Genomic DNA, 22,249 nt, shown 5'->3' with positions numbered 1-22,249 from the left:
TCTCATTATTTCACACATTTATCATCTATTTCATAACTTATGCAAAATGGTCCTTAGTTAGGGTTTCCATGAAAACTACTTCACAAAAGTCGTTTATTTCACAACCATGATTCATTTTCTTCCATTAAAAATTCAGAATATAACATGAACATTCTCATGACAAAACCTAAACTTTTAGCCATCTTGCAAATTAGTCCCCTCGTTAGCTAGCTCATTCCACAAAAGTCCTAAAAATGAAAAAAATCATCAATAAAAACTATCTAAACCACTTACTTGTAAGGATGAGAAGTTGCTAAAATTTTGAGCTTCTAAAACCCCTAGAATGGCTAAAATTTTCGGTGGAGTGGTGAGGAAGATGATAGCCCTTTTTCTTTTGTTTTATTTTATTCAATTAAGTCACCAAATGTCACCTAACTTTGACATTTTGACCAATGTTGTCCCCTATGGCTGGCCACCTCTATTAAAAAGGGTCTAATTTTCCTTTAAATACCTTAAATTTTGGCTCACTAGCTATTTAACACAATTGGGTAGTAAAACAAAACTTTTACCTTTTATGCAGTTTCGTCCTTTTTCGAAATTAAGCATGCAATCGCTAAAATTATTTTACCAAAATTTTCATACACTCATATATTTACACTATAACACATAAAATCACATCAAAATAATTTCTCTGACCTCGGGTTAGTGGTTCTGAAACCACTGTTCTGACTAGGCCCAAAATCAAGCTATTACAATTCTCCCCCTTAGGGATTTTTGTCCCCAAAAATCTTACCGGTGAATAAGTTCGGGTATTGGTCTCTTATAGTCTCCTCAGTTTCCCACGTGGCCTTTTCGACTCTATAACACTCCTAACCCGTATCCGTTGCCGGAATAAGGTTATGAGGTATTACTTGACTGAACAAAACTTCTATAAGGTCAAAGATACTTACCAGACATAAATTATCAACAATACAAACCTGTCTCATTGGTTTTCCATAAGAGCTCTTATAAATTTCCAAAATGACTAACTATCAAAACATAACCGAATATCTAATAACAAAATAACTACTATCAAGTTATAACTAAAACATTTCAACACATTAGTTCAATTATAAGGCTTCTCTAAACAAAATGAGCAAGCCATCTTCGCATGGCTATAATGTATACAAAGTCGAAATATCATTCTACCTATAGTCTATCCTATACATGCCTTAAACCATGATTGTATACAATCTTCTCAACTCACATAATGACTCGATAGTGTGATGATATCTCCGGCTCTTCCAACTCGAATTAAAGGATAAACCTATAAGAAATGGAAAAGAGAACACGGAGTAAGCTTCAATGCTTAGTAAATTTTAAGCAATGCAAACAATTAATTTACTTATAGATCGATTATTTCAAATTTTCAAGAAATCATTCCTAGGTAATTGCCATTTTGGCCAAGTATCCATGAACATAATGCATATTTAGCAAATTCATCTCACTTGAATCTGAACTCAATTAAAACCAAATATTCAAATCACAAATAAGATCATAAGAACTCGAAAAGCATCTCATTAACTAGTTTTAACCATGTTTACAACAAAATCACAAATTCACTACAAGCTGTCTTCCTGAGCAATAGTCACTAAATTGTTTATAACTGGAGCTAAGAAACTACAAATCAAGTGCCGTTAATTTTCCCTGAAAATAGACTCATATATCTTCCATCCATAAAATTTTTAGAATTTTTAGTTTGACCAATCAATACCAGATTTTTATTGAAGTTTCCCCTGTTTCACTGTTTGACTATTCTAACCACTCTTCACTACGAATCAATTTTCTCATTATACAGAATTAGAATTATGTTATCGTTTATTTCATTTGAAACTAGACTTATTAAGGAGTCTAAGTATATAAATTTTATCTTATAATCATCATTGTACAATTTACAAAGATTTTCTAAATACAGAACAGGGGATTTCAAAGTCATTTTGACTCTATCTTACGCCACTTTAAATATCTCATTATCTACAATTCTTTTGCTTACAAGGTTTATTTTATAAGAAACTAGACTCATTAAGATTTAATTACATAATTTATTCAGCTTCTAATTCAATTTCCACAATTTATGGTGATTTTCCAAAATCACGCTACTGTTGCTGTCCCAAGCAGATTTATTAGAATTTGCTCTTTCACACATTCCTTGCATTCAAATTATCGAAACATGTATATCATGTCATTCAAGATCGAACTCATATAACATAGGCATTAAAATGCTTCACTTACAGCTTTAGTTCAATTGAAACGAATAAAATACAATATCATATTCACATTTAATTTTCCATGATCGTAATCACCTAAAAATAAATCATATACTTCCACAAACCTTTCCACAAGGACCAAGTGTTTATATTTGAATATAAACATAAAATCACTTCACATAACTTCACACATTTACCGAATATATCACGATCACATATATAGTCATAACACTTATTCACAGATGCATCACTTTATATATTTATAATTTAATTCAAATCAAATCACATACGAGTACATGATACGTACCTGGCCAACTTAATATGTAATGCACTTTCAATTTGTCAACTTAGTGTAGGATCTTGTAATTGTATACTTTTATCAAATTCATCGGCACTTGGCCTGCTATGTATAAAACCCGAAATTATATTACCAGCACAAAGCCTGCTGGACTTTAGCCCGGATACATTTCCAGCACGAAGCCTGCGGGACTTTAGCCCGGATACATTTCCAGCACGAAGCCTGCGGGTCTTTAGCCCGGATACATTTCCAGCCCAGATACATTTCCAGCACGAAGCCTGCGGGTCTTTAGCCCGGATACATTTCCAGCACGAAGCCTATGAGACTTTAGCCCGGATACATTTCCAGCACGAAGCCTGTGGGTCTTTAGCAGGATACATTTCAAAGATGAAGCTCGGGTCTTTAGCCGGATACATTTCGAGTGTCTTGCTTATTTATTCACATGTTAACACATTTCACATAACATATCACATTAGCAATTCAATTGCTTCATTCGAATATAAGCACAAAATGTACACCTACCCTTTAACTTTCGGTTCAATAATCAAACACAAGGAACACAAATGTCGAAATCCTGTGTCATGACATATGTATCCTAACTATTCCTAAGGTTCATACAGGGCTTTCGAACGTCAGTAACTTCTATTGAATTGAAAGCTCGAACATAGTTTTCAAACTCATACACATTCGGCATTTACAAGTATAAATTCATATATTATATACCAGCATATATAGTTAACATTTAACTACATTTAGGCATGTGTATTTGCTTATAAACTTACCTCAGACATCGTAAAACGGGACGGAGCTGCTAGTTGACAACTTTCATTTTTTCCTAGTCCAAATCCGATTTCTTTGGTTCTTGATCTAAAAATATTCAAATTAAGCTCATTCAAACATATTTTCATTCAATTTAGTCCAAAAACACATAAATGGTCAAATTACCATTTTACCCCTGACATTTACAATTTTTACAATTTAATCCCTATTGCACAAAACAAAAAATATGCAAAATTTCAAGGTACCCATGTTTGGCCGAATATTCCTAGTGTTCATACAAGCCCATTTATTTCATTTATTTCATATTTTAGTCCCTTAAATTATTATTTTTGCAATTAAGTCCTTATTACTCAAAATCATCAAAAACTCCAATACAGAATATGTTAATCTAAAACATATCTTTTATTTTTCATCATCAAACAAAAAAAATCACAAGCTATTAACAATGGCACAACTCAAAATATTCATCAAAATCAAAATTTCAAGCATGGGTTTTGTAGTACTCGAAGCAACGATTTAAAAAACGTAAAAATTATCAAAAACCGAGCTGAACACTTACCTTAATCTAGCTTGAACAAGGCCGAACCCTACTTTGTTTTCTTTCTTTTTCTTTGTTTTAGTTTGATTGCAAAGATGAAGGAAATAACATGAATGTGGCTTATTATTTTATGATATAATAACATTTATTATTTTATTATTAATTTACCTAACTAACCTTAATGAAATAGTAATAAAATTATATAACCTATGTCCATATGTTAATGGAATAGTTACATTATAAATACTCCAACTTATAAAATCACCAATTATTTGGCCCTCTTACTTTAAACTCTCAAATTTTCAATTTACGCAATTAAGTCATATTATTTAATCGGACACCCAAACGACAAAATTAAATTACGAAATTTTCACAGATATAAATTCACATAAAATAAACATAGAAAATAATTTAAAAATATTTTTCTGACTTAGATTCATGGTCCCAAAACCACCGTTCTGTTTAGGGTCTAAATCGGGCTGTTACAGACTCCATGTCTTGCCATACCACTTTCACAAGGGGAACACTCTTATTCCTGAATTGCTTAACTTCTCAAGCTAGAATCTCAATGGGTTCCTCACCATAAGACATGTCCGATCTAATCTCCACTTCAGTCGGAGAAATCACATGTGAAGGGTTAGAGCGGTATCGGCATAACATGGACACACAAAATACGTCGTGGATCTTTTCCAATACTACTGGTAAGGCTAACTGATAAGTTATTGGTCTTATTTTCTCAATCACCTCATAAGGTCCGGTAAAATACAGACTCAATTTAACCTTTTTACCAAATTGTGAACCTTTTTCCAAGAAAACACTCTAAAAAATACTTTGTCGTCGACCTAAAATTTGATTTCTTTTCATTTCAAATCCGCATAGGATTTCTGTCTATCTAAAGCGGCCTTTAAACAATCACGAATCACCTTAACTTTTTTTTCAGTCTCCTTGACTAAGTCGACCCCGTGAATCCGACTCTCTCTAAGCTCAGTCTAATACAAAGGCTTCCAGTACTTACGCCCATACAAAGCTTCGTAAGGTGCCATTTTCAAACTCGATTGATAACTATTATTGTAAGAAAATTCGACCAGCGGTAGATACTTTTCCCAACTACCTTTGAACTCTAGGACACAACAACGCAACATATCCTCAAGGATCTGAATTACTCTCGGAGTGACCGTCGGTTTGCGGGTGAAAAGCTGTGCTAAAATTCAACTTTTTCCCCAAAGCTTCTTGCAACTTCTTCCAAAACCTTGACGTAAACCTCGGGTCCCTATCCGAAATGATTGACAAGGGCACTCCATAAAGCCTCACAATCTCAGAAATGTACAATTCAACTAGCTTATCAAGTGAGAAGTCTGTTCTCACTGGAATAAAGTGAGCCAACTTTGTCAGTCGATCAACCACAACCCATACGGCATTTTTCTTCCTCGGGGTTACCGATAAACCAGTCACAAAATCCATAGTAATCTGATCCCACTTCCATTAGGATACCATGATAGGCTGAAGTACACCCAAAGGTACTTGGTGCTCGGCTTTCACTTGTTGACACACTAAGCATTTTGATACAAACTCTGAAATGTCTTTTTCATACCTGGCCACCAATATGTTTTCTTCAAATCATTGTACATTTTTGTACTTTCGGGGTGTACCGACAACCAACCACTATGTGCCTCAATTAAAAATTTTCGAATCAACCCAGTATCCTTAGGAACACAAATCCTATCCCAGAACATAAGTCACCCCTTAGAATCAATACGAAAATCTGATTTAATTTCCAAATCACACTGAATTATCTTGGCTTGCAATTCCCTGTCATTACCCTGAGCTTCAAAAATTTATTGTAGGAACATTGGTTTAACTCTCATCTCTGCCAAAACTGAGCCATCATCAGTCACAGACAATTGAGCATTCATATCCCTCGAGGCGAGCAGTGACTTCCTACTCAAAGCATCGGCGACTACATTCGCCTTCCTCGGGTGATAGTCGATTATCAACTCATAGTATTTTATCAACTCTAACCATATCCATTGTCGTAAATTTAACTCCTTTTGAGTCATCAAATACTTGAGATGCTTGTGGTCGGTGAACACTTGGCATTTCTCTCCATACAAATGGTGTCTCCAAAACTCTAACGCGAACACGATGGCTGCTATCTCCAAATCGTGGGTCGGGTAATTTTTCTCGTGCGACTTAGGTTGTCTCGAGGCTTATGCTATCACTTTGCCTGCTTGCATGAGCATGCATCCCAATCCATTCAAAAAGGCAACGCTATACACCACAAATTCTTTTCTCGATTCTGGTTGTACTAAAACTTGAGCTTCAGTCAACAAGATCTTTAGTTTCTCGAAACTCCGTTGGCACTCCTCTATCTATTCGAACTTGGCATCTTTTTCTAACAACCTTGTCAAAAGAGTAGCTATCATCAAGAATCCATTTACAAACCATCTGTAGTATCCAGCCAAACCCAAAAAGCTTTGAATCTCTGACACGCTCCTAGGTGGTTTCCACTCGACGATAGCTGAAATCTTACTCAAGTCAACTCTGGTCCCATCACCTGATACAACGTGTCCCAAGAATCCAACCTCTCAAAGCAAAAATTCACTTTTACTGAACTTGGAAAATAACCGATTATCTCTCAGAGTCTGTAGGACGGTTCTCAAGTGTTCAGTATGCTCTACCTCATCTCTAGAATAGATCAGGATGTCATCGATAAATACAAAAAAAAACTTATCCAAATATAGCCGAAATATCCTATTCATTAAATCCATAAACACGACGGGAGCATTTGTCAAACCGAAAGGCATGATGAGGAACTCTTAGTGGCCATACCTCGTCTTGAAAATAGTTTTAGGCACATCTGACTCTTTAACTCGCAGTTGATAATAGTCGAATCTTAAGTCTATCTTAGAAAACCATGCCGCTCATTTCAATTGATCAAACAAGTAATCAATCCTCAACAAAGGATATTTGTTCTTGATATTCACTTTATTTAATTGCCGGTAATCTATGCACAACCTCATGGATCCATCTTTCTTTTTCACAAATAGCACTGGAGCACCCCACGGTGAAAAACTTGGCATCACAAAACCCTTATCGGTCATCTCTTGCAACTGTGACTTTAGTTCTCTCAATTCAGTCGGAGCCATTCGATACGGAGCGATCGAAATAGGCGCTATCCCTGGCATTAACTCTATACCAAATTCAACTTCTCTGATAGGAGGCAACCTGAACAATTCTTCTAGAAATACATCCGCATATTCACATACAACAGGTACTGAGTCAACCTCTAACTCAGACTCCTTAGTATTCATTACAAAAGCCAAATAAGCTTCACAATCTTTTCTCAAACATATCTGGGCAGACGTTGAGGATGTTACAATAGGCAAATTCTTTAGTTTATCTAATTCAACCCAAAGAGTTTTACGATTTTTACATTTCAATATAATAACCTTTTGTCTACAATTTACTACAGCATCATGGAATGTCAACCAGCCATACCCAATATGACATCAAACTCGTCTAATGGTAACAACATCCAATCGGTTGGAAAACAATGACCTCTAACTATCAAAGGGCATTCATTGCATCAAATCGATTGGAAAACACTGACCTCTAACTATCAAAGGACATTTCTTGCATACTTTATCAACTATCACATACTTACCTAATGGGTTTGGCACCTTAATCATAAATTCTGTAGATTGAACAGGCATGTTCATGCTAGACACCAATTTCATGCACACATACGAATGAGTAGAACCAGGGTCAATCAAAGCAATATCAGTATTATTATAGAGGGAAAATGTATCGGTGATCACATTGGGAGAAGATGTATCTTCACATGCACGTATGGCATAGGTTTTAGCCGGAGTTTTAGCTTTTGATCTTATTGTGGTGTCTTTCATTACATTCTTACTGCTAGCCCCAATCCCGACATTCTTCTGAGGTCTTCCTTTAGAATTGGTGCCACTTGGCCTTGCATTTTGAAATTTTTCTTTCTCGTTCCTCTCAGGGCAATCCTTGATAAAATGGTCTTAAGAACCACATCGAAAACAAGATCCATTGTTTATTTTACACTTGCTGAAATGACTTCTACCACAATGCTGACACTCTGGTCAAGAAGATCTAATATTACCCACACTAGCCATCGATGTAGACCGAGACTTAAAACTCGGATCTTGCTTCTTACGATCTCGGTACGACTTCCCAATTGACACATGAGAACGAGAGTAAACGTCTCTGGATTTCTTAGACTGAGATGGAAATGACTTGCTTGATTGCCTCTTCCTTGTATCTCTAGTCTCAGCCTTGTTTTTCTTCTTTTCCTTGATCAATTCTTCGACTTCACAAGCTCGTTAATGAGCACCACAAACTCCTTCAATTCAAGGACACCCACTGACGATCTAATATCCTTATTAAGTCCATCTTTAAACCTTCGACACATCTTAGCCTAGGATAACACACACTCCCGAGCATACTTACTAATTCGAACGAACTCTCTTTCATAAGAAATTCTTTACACTTTTGATGCATGAATCTCTCACTAATGTATTTCTTCCGGAATTCTTCTTGGAAGAATTCTTATGTGACCCGCTTGTGAGGTACCACAGAAACTAATGTCTTCCACCAATGGTATGCCAAGTCCCTCAACAAGGATATGGCACACTTCAAGCATTCTTTAGAAGTACAAGATAATTCATCGAATACCCTGATGGTATTCTCAAGCCAGAACTCTACCCTTTTGAGATCATCATCTTTATTAGCATGGAACTCCTCGGCTCCATGCTTTCAGATCTTGTCCACTAGGGGTCTATTCATTCTCACAAAATCCATACCTTGGGGTGCTACAGGGATAGGTTGAGGAATACGTGAGCGTGGCAGACGTTGAGCATTCGAGTTTGCTCGGACGAACTCTATGTACCATTCATTCATCATGTGAAGAAAGGTTTTTTGAGCCCTTTCTTCTCCTCCCTGACTAACTATGGGAGGTTGATAATCGGATGGCACAGCCCCTTCAGCGGGGGCCGGTGGTTACTCTCAACATCATCTGCCATCGTTCGATCAAGATCCATTACTATATGAAAAACACAATTTAAATTCATCAAGAGTCGTCACACTATCACGATATATCTATGGCATGTATAGCTAGACTCGAATACATGCTACGTTAGTTTGAGAATCGACTAAACCGTAGCTCTAATATCACTAAATGTAACACCCCAAGTCCGTACCCTATGCCGAAATAGAATACAAGACATTACCCACCTAAACATGTGCATACAGACACTCCCAAGCCATAAAGACTTGTTCTAGTTTAAAACTTTTTCAAGCTTTATCTAAAATTCATAATGTGGACCTACATGGCCCAAAACATCCATCAAAAACCATGCGGGACCGATTCAGATCCTTTAAGGAACTTTGAAAAAAATAATACTTTAAACTTGGGCACACAACCATGTGATAATTTCGACATGGTTGTTTTGTAGGCCCATGTAGCTCACACGGCCTGAGCATATAGAGACACGCTCGTGTCCCTTACCAATGTGGGTTTATTTTTCAATTCGAACCTACAACAGTTTTTACACGGCCTAGCACACACCCGTGTCCATGACCCGTGTCCCTCACATGGCCTGGACATGCCCATGTCTCAGCCAGTGTCCAAAACCTAGACATTCTGTTTCTGACGTCAGCAACTCATAAGGTTCACTCGGCCATGGCACATGCCCATGTACTAGGCCGTGCCCTTCAAACGGTTAAGACACACGGCCTTGTCTCTATCTGTGTATTTACTACCATGTATATTGACTTGTAAATTTAACGTGTAGGGAATACACGACTGTGCAACACGCCCATGAGGTTGCTCATGTGGGCAAAACAAGGCTATTCTCCAAGCCTTTATACCACCCTCACATATACCAAACTACAATATCATCTAACATGACCAATCCACATAGCAATATAAGATCTAATTAGCCATAATAGGCATTAGTTCAATCATGCAATTTACTCATCCATGAAAATATCATCATTAGTATATATCAATAATGAGTATGAGCAATTATCCAAGGCTTTATACAAAATGGAGGGTTCATTTCAAGCCAACACATTTGGCCAAAATAACAGTGACACAAAAGTATAGATCCCTATACATGCCATACTCAAAATAGAAAAAGACTAACTATACCAAAAGTTTCAAAGATAGCGTGATTGGCTTTCTCGACGTAGGACGATGGTCCACGAGCTACTTTGGTGGCACTATAAGAAAAGAAAGGAAGGAGGGTAAGCATGAAGCTTAGTAAGTACGTGTATACAAATAAGGTGTAATTAGAAACACATTCATCAGATGATAATTTATCATACTTAAATGATGTATATCGTTTTAATCTCACTATCTTACTCTTTACTTCATTTATGCATACGTACTACATCTCATCACATACTAAAGCCCTATTCATGAGTTTAGTATATGATAAACCGTAATTTATACATATTTCTATCCCATGCTTAGCACATTTTATGGATGATTTTCCCTTAAAATTGGTGAATTTGATGCTCCTAATGCCTTAATTTCATGTTTTATACTTAGGTGAGCATAAGAGAGTGAAAGGAATGAGAAACGGGCCAAAAATGGAGAAAATGGGCCAACGTACGAAATCAACATAGCCTGGACCTCCTCACACGGGCAAACCACACGGCTGTGTCAATATGGCAAAATCGAAGCACGACTCTCACGGGTGGACCACACGCCCATGCCTATTTAACAGGCTTGACCACAGCCTGAAGTAATCACACACGGACGTGTCCTTGCCAAGCCCAAGTTTAGTCCAATTCGGAAAAGGCCAAATTTGAGGATTATTAGGCATTCCAAAGCCTATAAATACACCCTAGAGGAGGAAGAAAAAGGGACACACAGGGAAGAAAGTAGATAACTGCTTAAGGAAAGTCGATTGATCCATCTCAGAAGCCGGATTCATCATCAAGACTGAAGATCTCCCCTCAATTTCCCTTCAGGAGTTTTTGGTTTTTCTTTATGTTTTGTATTCATTATTCTTCTGAGATGTTTACTTTTTTAGTTATGAACTAAAACCACTAAATACCTAAGGGGAATGAAACCTAAGACAGATCTTGTTATTATTATCTGAATTGTATGATAAATATTTGACTTGTTCTTAATTATGTGTTTTTAATTCTTGTTTTGATATTCCAGGATATTGACTCAAGTTAAGCTCTTATTCAGAGGAGGAATAGACCCTATATAAGAGTACATTTGACATAATTAAGCGGAGTTGGTTAGTGCCTAGAGATAGGGTGACAAGATTTTGCCGAATTAGGGTGAAACCTAATAAGGGGATCCATAGATCGAGTTAATGCAACCCTAGGGAGTTAATTAGAAAGAGATTTCAATTATTCAACCTAGGGTTAGATGTTGTTAGTCTCAAGAGAGATAATAATATAACTTAGGGATCTTTACGGATCAAGTCAAATGAATAAATCGTCCGATTCAGAGTCAAATAACAAGTGAAGTCTAGGTGGATTTTTCCTTAGGTATTGTCTCAATCAATCGAGTTTTCCAAAAGTAATTCCCCAATTCTATTTTCTGTGAATTCTTAGTTTAGTTAATTAGTTAGTTAAAACAAACCCCATTATTATTAGGCTAGATAATAAAGAGACAGTCATTACTAGTACTTTTAGTTCCTTTGGGCTCCACAATCCGGTCTTGCTAAATGTATAATACTGTTCGATAGGTACACTTGCCTTCATCGTGATAATAGTTCGTTTCAAGAACAATTCATTATAAATATTTAAAACCTGTCACGAATATCACGTATCAAGTTTTTGGCGTAAAAGCCGGGGAACTAAGATATTAGGAACACTTGATTTTTATTAGTTTAGCCATTTTACTTTTATTGCAATTTAAAATTTGATTTTCTTTTCGAATTCTTCTGGTAGATTTTTTAAAGTTTATGACTAGAAAAAACCCGTCAGGACCATTACCTTTTGACAGTGAAATTGATCGCACAGTTCGTAGAAACCAAAGAGAAAAAGGAAAAGCTTAAGATACACAGAGAACGAGCAAGAGGACGATATTCAAACCCCAACCGAGGAGATGGTTGAAAACCAAGAAAATCCACTACCTCCTGCAATTGCTGTTAATCACAATCCTGCTCTGCGCACTATGTATGATTATGCTAAACCTAATTTAACAGGAACTGAGTTAAGTATAGTTAGACCTGCTATTGCTGCAAATAATTTTGAACTGAAACCTAACACAATTCAAATGATACAATAGTTTGTTCAGTTTGATGGTTTGCAGGACGAGGATCTCGACACTCACTTGGCAAATTTCCTAGAATTTTGCGATACATTTAAAATCAATAGCTTTTCTGATGATGCTATATGTCTTCGGTTGTTTCCCTTTTCATTAAGGAATAAGGCTAAACAGTGGTTGAACTCGTTACCACAAGGGTCAATCACTACTTGGGAACAAATGACTGAAAATTTTTTATTAAAATATTTTCCACCAGCTAAAATAGCCAAGTTACGTAATGATATCTCTTCTTTTGTGCAGATGGATTTAGAAACACTCTATGATGCATGGGAGAGATACAAGGACCTTTTGAGAAGGTGCCCTCACCATGGGTTACTGCTTTGGCTACAGGTTCAAACGTTCAATAATGGCCTGAATCCTTCGACTCGGCAGATGATTGATGCAGCCGCTGGAGGAACTATAAATAATAAAACACCTAAGGTGGCTTACGAATTTATTGAGAAGATGCCACTGAGTAACTATCAATGGCAAGTTATGAGAACAAATTTGACAAAAGTAGCCGGTGTTTTCAACCTCGACGTGGCTACTATGCTAACTAACCAAGCAGAACTCTTAAATAAAAAGATTGATGGTTTGTGTGGTTCTACTCAAGTACATCCAGTGATGAGGTGCGATTCGAATGGAGGAGGAGCATGCACAAAATATCAACCCTTCAACCCTAGCATCGAGGAGGAACAAGTCCAATATATGGGTAACAATAACTCTAGATCCCAAAATAACCCATATAGTAACACTTATAATGCAAGTTGGAGGAACCATCCCAATTTCTCGTGGGGCGGTCAAGAAAATCAAAGGCCACAACATCCTCCGAGCTTTCAACAACCACCTTACCAGCAAGAAAAAAAGCTGAACCTTAAGGAGATGCTAGTCAAATTCATCTCTGTGTCAGAAACTCATTTTCAGAATACTGAGATAGCACTCAAAAATCAACAAGTATAGATCCAAGGGCTCGAAACTCAGATTGGACAGCTTGCCAAGTTGATTTCTGAACGACCACAAGGTAGCTTGCCATGCAATATAGAATCTAACCCAAGGGAGCAACTCAACGCGATTACTAGTCAAGATGAGGAAGGGTTAGTCACACTTAAACCAGAACTAAGGCAAGAAACTGAGATAAGAAAAGGTAAAGGTGAGGTAGACCACAATGAGCAGAAATTGGTAAGTACAGAATACAAACCTCGTGTGCCATACCCTAATGCGACAAGGAAAGACCGCTCAGATGAACAATTTGGTCAATTCCTTAAACTCTTAAAAAATTACATATTAATTTACCGTTTATTGAAGCTCTATAGCAGATGCCAAACGCAATGAAATTTTTAAAGGAGCTTTTAGCAAATAAGTGGAAGTTGGACGAGGCTTCACATGTGAAGCTAAACTCAGTTTGCTCAGCTATTCTACAGAATAAACTACCTAACAAATTGATAGATCTAGGGAGTTTTACAATTCCTTTCTTAATTGGTAGTTTAGATGTTAATAATGCATTAGCTGATTTAGGAGCCAGTATTAACATCATGCCTTACAAAATGTTTAAACAACTAGGTCTTGGGAAACCCAAACAGACTAGGATGAGCATTCAATTAGTAAATAAAATGATAAGATTTCCTACGGGTATTATTGAAGATGTGCTAGTTAAAATCGATAAATTTATATTTTCCGTTGACTTCGTTGTTCTAGACATAGAGGAAGATAGCAACACCCCTTTGATTTTAGGAAGGCCCTTTTCAGCAACTGCTAGAACGGTTATTGATGTTGGCACAGGTGAGCTTATACTTCATGTGGGAGACAAAACAATCACCCTTCAAGCTCGCAATTCCGGCAACACATCAAAAATTGAATGTGATTGTCTAAACCATTCTGCTAAAATTGACAATATGGTGTAACCTACTTTGCAGGAAATAAGTTTGAAGGAAGTACATGAGCCATTTTCAAGCAATAGTAGAGGACCTATTCATGAAGAACGAAGGCTACAAATCGAGGAGAAATGAATGGTGACACATAAACCGAGAACAAACGATAAATCAAAACTACGCCAGAACAAGCTCAATACTTTTCCAAATCAACTTAAGGTTGGAGATAAAGTTTTATTAGATGCCGCAGATCCTCACAATATCACTGCCAAACTGAATGAAGAAATCCCTTTTACGGTACTTAGCATTTTCCCATTCGGTAAAGTCGAGGTAAATCATCCCAAGTTCGGCACTTTTAAGGGTATAAACTCCTCAAACCACCATGACCATTCAATGGAAAGGTAAGTCAAGCTTAGACTATAAATAAACGCTTCTCGAAAGGCAACCCGAGTACTAACAATATTACTTTCTTTAAATTTTAGTTTTTAAAATCTAACATACTAACCAAATCATTAAGCACAGGCTTCTCAGAACGACACGGCCAGGCACACGGGCGTGCCGTAGGCCGTGCACATACCACGGGATGCAAGACGGCCGTACGATACGACCGTGTGAAAACAGGGAAAAATTTCTTCACCAACACGGAATGCGATAAGTAGCCACGGCCGTGGGCGAAACTGCCAAAACCGTGGTTAAACCCGTCAATGTAACACGGGTGTGCACATTCCTACACGGGCGTGGGAGAAGCGAACGGAGTTCGACACGGCCGTGTACACCAATGTGCCTAATTTCAAAAATACTAAACGTCATGGGGTGAGCTTAGAGCACGCAGGCGTGCACACTACTGTGCCCCAATTTCTCTATAAACACCTATTATTTTATTTTATTTTGTTTTTATCTCTATATTTTGAAATTATTCTTTTTTTTTATTTCCTTTTAATACTATTTCATCCTGATTTTTTACAATTTCTATTCTTCGGCTATGTCATTACGAGTAATTATGCTTCAGTATACCTCTTAAAAGAATTCCTGATTTGCTCATAGTCAGAAATAGCTCCAAAGCTCACTATTACTCAGGAACTTGAAACTCCACTGAGAAAGGTTCTCCACGACTGCCATGTCCTGCTCAACCACGACCATAGCTACCACCAGATATAATATTCTTTTGGCATAGGACTTATGGACTAATGAACCTCTACCACTGCCAGAGTATCCTCCTCCACCCTCACGTCGATTATTCTCCAAAACTCTAGTTCAAGGAAATTCATTCATCACTCAGGAAGTTTCAATTCTCTCCCTATCTTATACTTGTATTCTTTTCTATATATCTATCTTTGTACATTGAGGGCAATGTACATCTTAAGTGTGGGGGGTATTCATTTCACTCTCAGAAAAATCCCTGAATGATTGCCTTGTTCTCTTGAAAAGCTCTCATATCATGTTTAGGATAAAATTTGATTAATTTATGATTTTTATTGATATATCTTGAATTAAAACATAGGCATTTATGCATTGATTGTTTAAACTTTAAGACATTAGGGAATCAAGAAAAATAAGTTGATTTTTGAAGAATTAAAAAACTTTTAGGTTGTTCCCCAAGTTTAGGTATTATTTTGAGTTGGAATTCACAAGTTTAAACATCAAAAAGCCATAATTTTTGTGAGATCTTGAGCCTCAACAGCATCTATTAATTCTTTCATGCTCACTTTCATTATGAGTGCGTCAGTATTGAATTGTTATTCTATAACTTGCTTGATTATGCATGTCAAGACCACACCATTTGATTTGATATGTCAAAATGAGAAAGGCAGTTAGGTTTAACCTACTCACTTCATAAAACCTTTACAATTAACCCTTAGTGAACCCCCTTGAGCCTAACAACCCATTCATTGATGTACCCTCAATATTAACCCATAACTCATTATTGTTGAAATCCCTTAAATTAATTTGATCCCTATTTTTGTCAAGATTTAGGTTGGAATAGTTGCTTAGCTATGTTTTATTCTATTTTTTAATTTGACTTGTTCCTAAATATATATATACATGTATACATTTTAGTAGTAGTGATCTTCTGACCCAAAGAATTAAATTCCATATTCTGAGAAAAAGCTCTGTTGTACGCAATTGATGACTAGCCATTTTTCTAGCTAGGCAATTTTTCAATTTAATCTCGATTCTAACCCTTTCTTTCAAACTTGTGACCACACCCTCTAACCAAAGCCACGTTACAACCCTCTAAAGACCTTTTGATTGATGTTTCATCTCAATTTATAATGGTGGAGATTTGATTTTCATGTAAGCCTATGGTAATGACTTTTCATTATTGACTATTGAGTGTTTCATTTATTGTCCTTAAACATCTCGAGTGATTTGAGTGAACCTTTAATGAGAAGGTGAAACTCTATAAGATTTTGAATCAAATGTAACTACTTAGACAAGGGGAGACACCTATGTTTTCATGATAAAATACTCAACTTGGAATGTTTCAAACTTTGATATTATTTCAGTTAAATTTTCAATGTATGATTACCTATGGATTATTTTGAGATATTATTGATAGAAATTAAAAGTTGAGAAGAATTTATTTTGATTATGAGTTGAGGATTTTGCTTGAGGACAAGCAAATGCTTAAGTGTGGGGAAATTTGATAAACTGTAATTTATACATATTTCTATCCAATGCTTAGCACATTTTATGGATGATTTGTCCTTAAAATTGGTGAATTTGATGCTCCTAATGACTTAATTTCATTTTTTATACTTAGGCGAGCATAGGAGAGTGAAAGGAACGAGAAACAGGCCAAAAACGGAGAAAATGGGCTAACATACGAAATCAACACGGCTTGAACCTCCTCACACGGGCAGACCACATGGCCGTGTCAATAAGGCAGAATCAAAGCATGACTCTCACGAGTGGACCACATGCCCATGCCTATTTAACAGGCTTGTCTACAGCCTGAAGTAATCGCACACACGCGTGTCACACGGACGTGTCCCTACCAAGCCCAAGTTTAGTCCAACTCGGAAAAGGCCAATTTTGAGGGTTCTTAGGCATTCCAAAGCCTATAAATACACCCTATAGGAGGAGGAAAAAGGGACACACAGTGAAGGAAGTAGAAAACTACTCAAGGAAAGTCGATTGATCCATCTGAGAAGCCAGATTCATCATCAAGACTGAAGATCTCCCCTCAATTTCCTTTCAGGAGTTTTGGGTTTTTCTTTATGTGTTGTATTCATTATTCTTCTGAGATGTTTACCTTTTTAGTTATGAACTAAAACCCCTAAATACCTAAGGGGAATGAATCATAAGACAAATCTTGTTATTATTATCTAAATTGTATGATAAATATTTAACTTGTTCTTAATTATGTGTTCTTAATTCTTTTTTTGATATTCAAGGATATTGACTCAAGTTAAGCTCTTATTCAGAGGAGGAGTAGACCCTGTTTAAGAGTACATTTTTCATAATTAAGCGGAGTTGGTTGCGCGCCTAGAGATAGGGTGACAAGATTTTTCCAGATTAGGGTGAAACCTAATAAGGGGATTCATAGATCGAGTTAATGCAATCTTAAGGAGTTAATGAGAAAGAGATTTCAGTTATTCAACCTAGGGTTAGATGTTGTTAGTCTTGAGAGAGATAATAATATAACTTAGGGATTTCTACGGATCAAGTCAAATGAATAAATCGTTCTACTCAGAGTCAAATAACAAGTGAAGTCTAGGTGGACTTTTCCTTAGGTATTGTCTCAATCAATCGAGTTTTCTAAAAGTAATTCCCCAATTCTATTTTCTGTGAATTCTTAGTTTAGTTAATTGGTTAATTAAAACAAACCCCATTATTCTTAGGCTAGATAATAAAGAGATAGTCATTACTAGTACTTCTAGTTCCTTTGGGTTCAAAAATCCAATCTTGATAAAGCTATATTACTGTTCGATAGGTACACTTGCCTTCATTGTGATAATAGTTAGTTTCAAGAGTGATTCATTATAAATATTTAAAACCTTTCATGAATATCACGTATCAGTATACATACCTGTAATTACCCATAAAATAACTCAAGTCGTTCTATCTATTTACATACCTCATTGGAAGTATCACCAACTCATTCATCGAATTACCCATTGAACACTCGGAATACCAATGAATACACAGAAAGTTTACACCTAAGTGTTATACAAGTAGCCAGGGCTATACCATAGTTTGTAATACATGCATATTTGAGCTACTCACGGGCCTTTTTACCAAGTCAGTACCTGGACCCCATAGCTCTATCATGTAATGCCCGCACATGGAGCTACTCACGGGTCTACACACAAAGTTAGTACCTGGACTGACATTACATATCTCACTTATCTCATGAACTCAAACTCAACTCATGAGTTCAGACCACTCAATTTCTCATTACTTACCTCTTGTATCCTATACTATTTTCGAGGTTTAGGATTTCGTATCTAACCTGATGTTGTCACACTTGTTTATAAAGTAAGTTGTTCTTATACTTCCATGGTATCAAGTAAGATTACGGTACATGATAAAAATAAAATATTTAAAAGTAAGCTATAATGACACATTATTTACATATGTACTTACCTCGGTACAAAATGATGAGTGTAACACCCCTTACCCATGTTCTAAGCCGGAACAAGGTACGGAATATTACAGATCACGAAAATATGAATTCACACATTTACCTGATCTTACATAATTAATTCCTCTAGTTTGAAAAAAATAGATAACATTAATGAGATATACATAAATACAAGTAAATTATCAAATTTTGAAAAGTAATATTTTAAACCAAATTAATTATAACATATAACAAAATGATTCAGCCCTCTATACATGCCATAATTTCAAAATAGTGTTTACAAAATACCAAAAGTATTGATAGTGTGGATGGGTCTCCAAGCGATCTCCAAATCTCGAAATGGCTTAGTAATTCTATAAGACAAGAAAAAGAAAAGAAGGTAAGCATATAGCTTAGTAAGTAAGTACGAAATTGATATACAATTTATCAAAGTAAAACAATCCTACTAGTATATAATCACATATTCAGGACATGCTATTTTCTGGAGTCCCGGTTTAAAAAAAGAATCATATCTCGAGACTACTCTGACCCCTATGCACTACGAAACAAATTTCTCCCTGTACAGAATTCCAATGACCATGCCGTTTGTTTCCCTTAAAAATAGATTCAATAAGGAATCTATGCATATAACGTATGACTCTTAATAATATTTGTAAAATTTATGGTGAATTTCTAAAGTCAAAACAGGGGATCTCGAATTCATTCAAACCCTATTTCACAAGAATTCAAATATCACACAATATAGAATTCTTTTGCTTTCCCTGTTTCTTTTATGTGAAAATAGACTCATTAAGCTTTATTTTCATATATCATTTGTATTTTTATTCAACTTCCATGATTTTTGGTACATTTTTAAAATCATGTAACTGCTGCTGTCCAACACTATTTTATTTCTAACATTCACTCTTGCATAATTCCACCTAGTCCTTTTTGTTATACCATAATTCACTCAATTATAAAGCACATAGCTCCTAACTTTTCATAAACATAAATTTTCACATATTCACCTTATAATAACTTTCACATATTACCACTTTATCGATTTTACCCATTGAACTCAACGGAAAATAACAAATATACCATTGTTTACACATATTTCCCCCTTCCACACTTATAGCTGAAGCTATCTGATACGCATAGTAGCCTACACTTAATACTACACATGCGATCAACAATCTGGTACACGTAGTAGCTTGCACTTAGTACTACACACGTGACCTCATCATTTGATACACATAGTAGCCTGCACTTAGTACTACACATGCGACTTAACAGTATGATACACGTAGTAGCCTACACTTAGTACTACATGTGTATTCACAATGGTTCATTCGTATTGTTCCTGTTCCGAAGTTTCAACCAGAAAATCTTTCCTTTTTCACTGTTAACACTTATTCATAATCTAATTAAATTCGCAAATTCCATCATTTAATCATTCTATGGACAGTCACCAATTCATATGATAACAACATAAAATAATATAAAAAAATCGATAAATTATTCATGTACGAACTTACCTCGGTGCAAACTTTAGAAATGTTATAATTTAGTCCGAAAGCTTTTCTTTTCCCCGATCACGATCAATTCCACGTCTTTCTTGATCTATAACAAAACATTTAGCTCATTTAACACTAATACTATTTATTTCAATCCAAAAATCACATTATGAAAAAATTACGTTTTTGCCCCTTAACTTTTACAAAATTACGATTTTTCCCATAGGTTCGGAAATTTAATTTCAGCCCTTATTCTTATATTTTATGACATGCTGAACATTTTTCTCTTCTACGGAAGCATCAAATTCTCACTCTAACATGTACTTATGAACATTAGGTATTTTTATCGATTATGCTATTTTGCTCGTTTTCACTTAAAATCGAGTAGCAAAAGTTGTCTAACATAATTTAAAACCTCATATTATATCATAAAACACCAAAATACACAAATTTCACCTATGGGTATATTTCCAAATATGAACCCTAGGTTGAATTATTATTAACATAAGCTAAATCGAGCTACCGGGATTTCAAAAACATAAAAATCATTAAAAACGGGGCTTGAAATCACTTTGTAACACCCCGAATTTGGGCCTAGAAGTATTGAGCCTTGAGTGTGGGTCCGTAAGGAGGTTGTATATAGGTATTTAATTGTGCAATGAAATGACACAATTAAATGTCTGCTTTAGTGGTATCAGAGCCAAGTTGCAACAACTTGGCTGTGAAATGGCTCTAAAAACGGGAGTTTGTAAAGAAACACTGAATAAAAAAATTTAGATTCAGTAATGGATTTTCACCGAAAAGATCATATTTGAAAAATGGTTTGATGTGACGGACCAGATTCGACCATAACGTCTAGGCTAGGTTTGGGGTATTACATTTAATGGTATCAGAGCCTAGGTTACAAAATTCGACTGTGGTATGGGTGGCATAAAATTATTGTTATTTTTCTTTCTTTTTTCGAAATTGGGGTTTGAAAAGGGTTTTTTAAAATTTTGTTTTGAAATTTATTAACGAAACTTGACTTGTTTCTAAAAATATGTTACTGGAAATTGCACATTATTCAATCAAGCAGTCTACTCGAGAAAAAACACTAAATTATTTGTAAATTGAGTTAAAGGTTTCTAAATTAAGATCTGTTAATTTTCCTTGAAACTAGACTCATATATATTTTCACCATAAAAGATTCAGAATTTATGGATTAGCCAATAAATAAAGTGTAACATCCTGAATTTCGAGTTTTTTCGCGATTCTCGATATTTTGGTAAAGTTTTTAAAATTTGGTACTTGGTTGTGAAATTCATAATTTGAGTATGTAAATGGGCTTATGGAAGGCCTATGTGTTGGCCAAAACCTGGTAGAATTTTTGAATTTTGGACTTAAGAAGTTAGGGGCCTTGGATAGGTGGTCTTATTAAAATTTGTAGGTTAAATGTATCACAGAAGAGCCTCTAGTAAAGTGGCTAAGTGACGCCACTAAGGAGCTAGAAAAGTGGCGTGTAAGTGGTTGGGGGAAGACCTCGGTTCGATTCCTTGTGATGGCAAAGGCAATGTTATTTTTATGCTTGTGCATGCTAGAGTTTAAAGCTGGATGGAACTCTGTGGGAGAGAGTTTGAATTAGTCAAATGCATCGATTAAGGAGGGATAAGGGGAGAGATTTTAGGGATTTGAAAGGGGGATAAGGTTAGCCGATTTGAGGGGATTAGAGAGGGGATTTTGGCAGAGGGGTTTTAGTTAGGGATTTTCGGCACTTGGGTACTTGTTGTGCTTTTTTCTTCTTTGTAACCATAGGAGTAGTCTTCTTTTTTCTTCTTTCTTCTTCCCTAGCCGAATCTACCACCCTTTCCTTTCATCTTTTCTTCATTTTCCTTCTTCCAAACCAGCCGACTACTCTCCTCCATTCATCTATTGTTTCTTTCCCTTACCTCCACTTTTTTCGAAAAACCACAAAAACCGAGCCTGTGAAGCTAGGTGTTGTCAAAATCATGTTGACCAGTAACCCTCTGTTTTCATTCACTTTTTGGTGGCCAATCCGTTTATTTTTAAGCTTTACACGGATTCAAGAAGAGAGATTGTGGTAAGTATTTGTACTCTAAAGCGTTTTTAATAGTAACTATTGACAAAAGCCGAAACCCCTATAGTTTAGGG

The 22,249-nt window shown here is 35.9% G+C and overlaps 1 non-coding gene across 1 annotated transcript; it reads right to left on the bottom strand.

Annotated features, from left to right (window-relative positions):
* Positions 1-12,377: 12,377 nt before the first annotated feature.
* On the bottom strand, positions 12,378-12,484 carry LOC128284772 (small nucleolar RNA R71). The gene has a single exon (XR_008275194.1). It is a non-coding gene; the product is annotated as a small nucleolar RNA R71 (small nucleolar RNA).
* Between the last annotated feature and the right edge of the window lie 9,765 nt (positions 12,485-22,249).

Source organism: Gossypium arboreum, chromosome 11, assembly GCF_025698485.1.
Source record: "Gossypium arboreum isolate Shixiya-1 chromosome 11, ASM2569848v2, whole genome shotgun sequence".
NCBI classification, from domain to species: domain Eukaryota; kingdom Viridiplantae; phylum Streptophyta; class Magnoliopsida; order Malvales; family Malvaceae; genus Gossypium; species Gossypium arboreum.
This window is presented reverse-complemented; position numbering and strand designations above follow the sequence as displayed.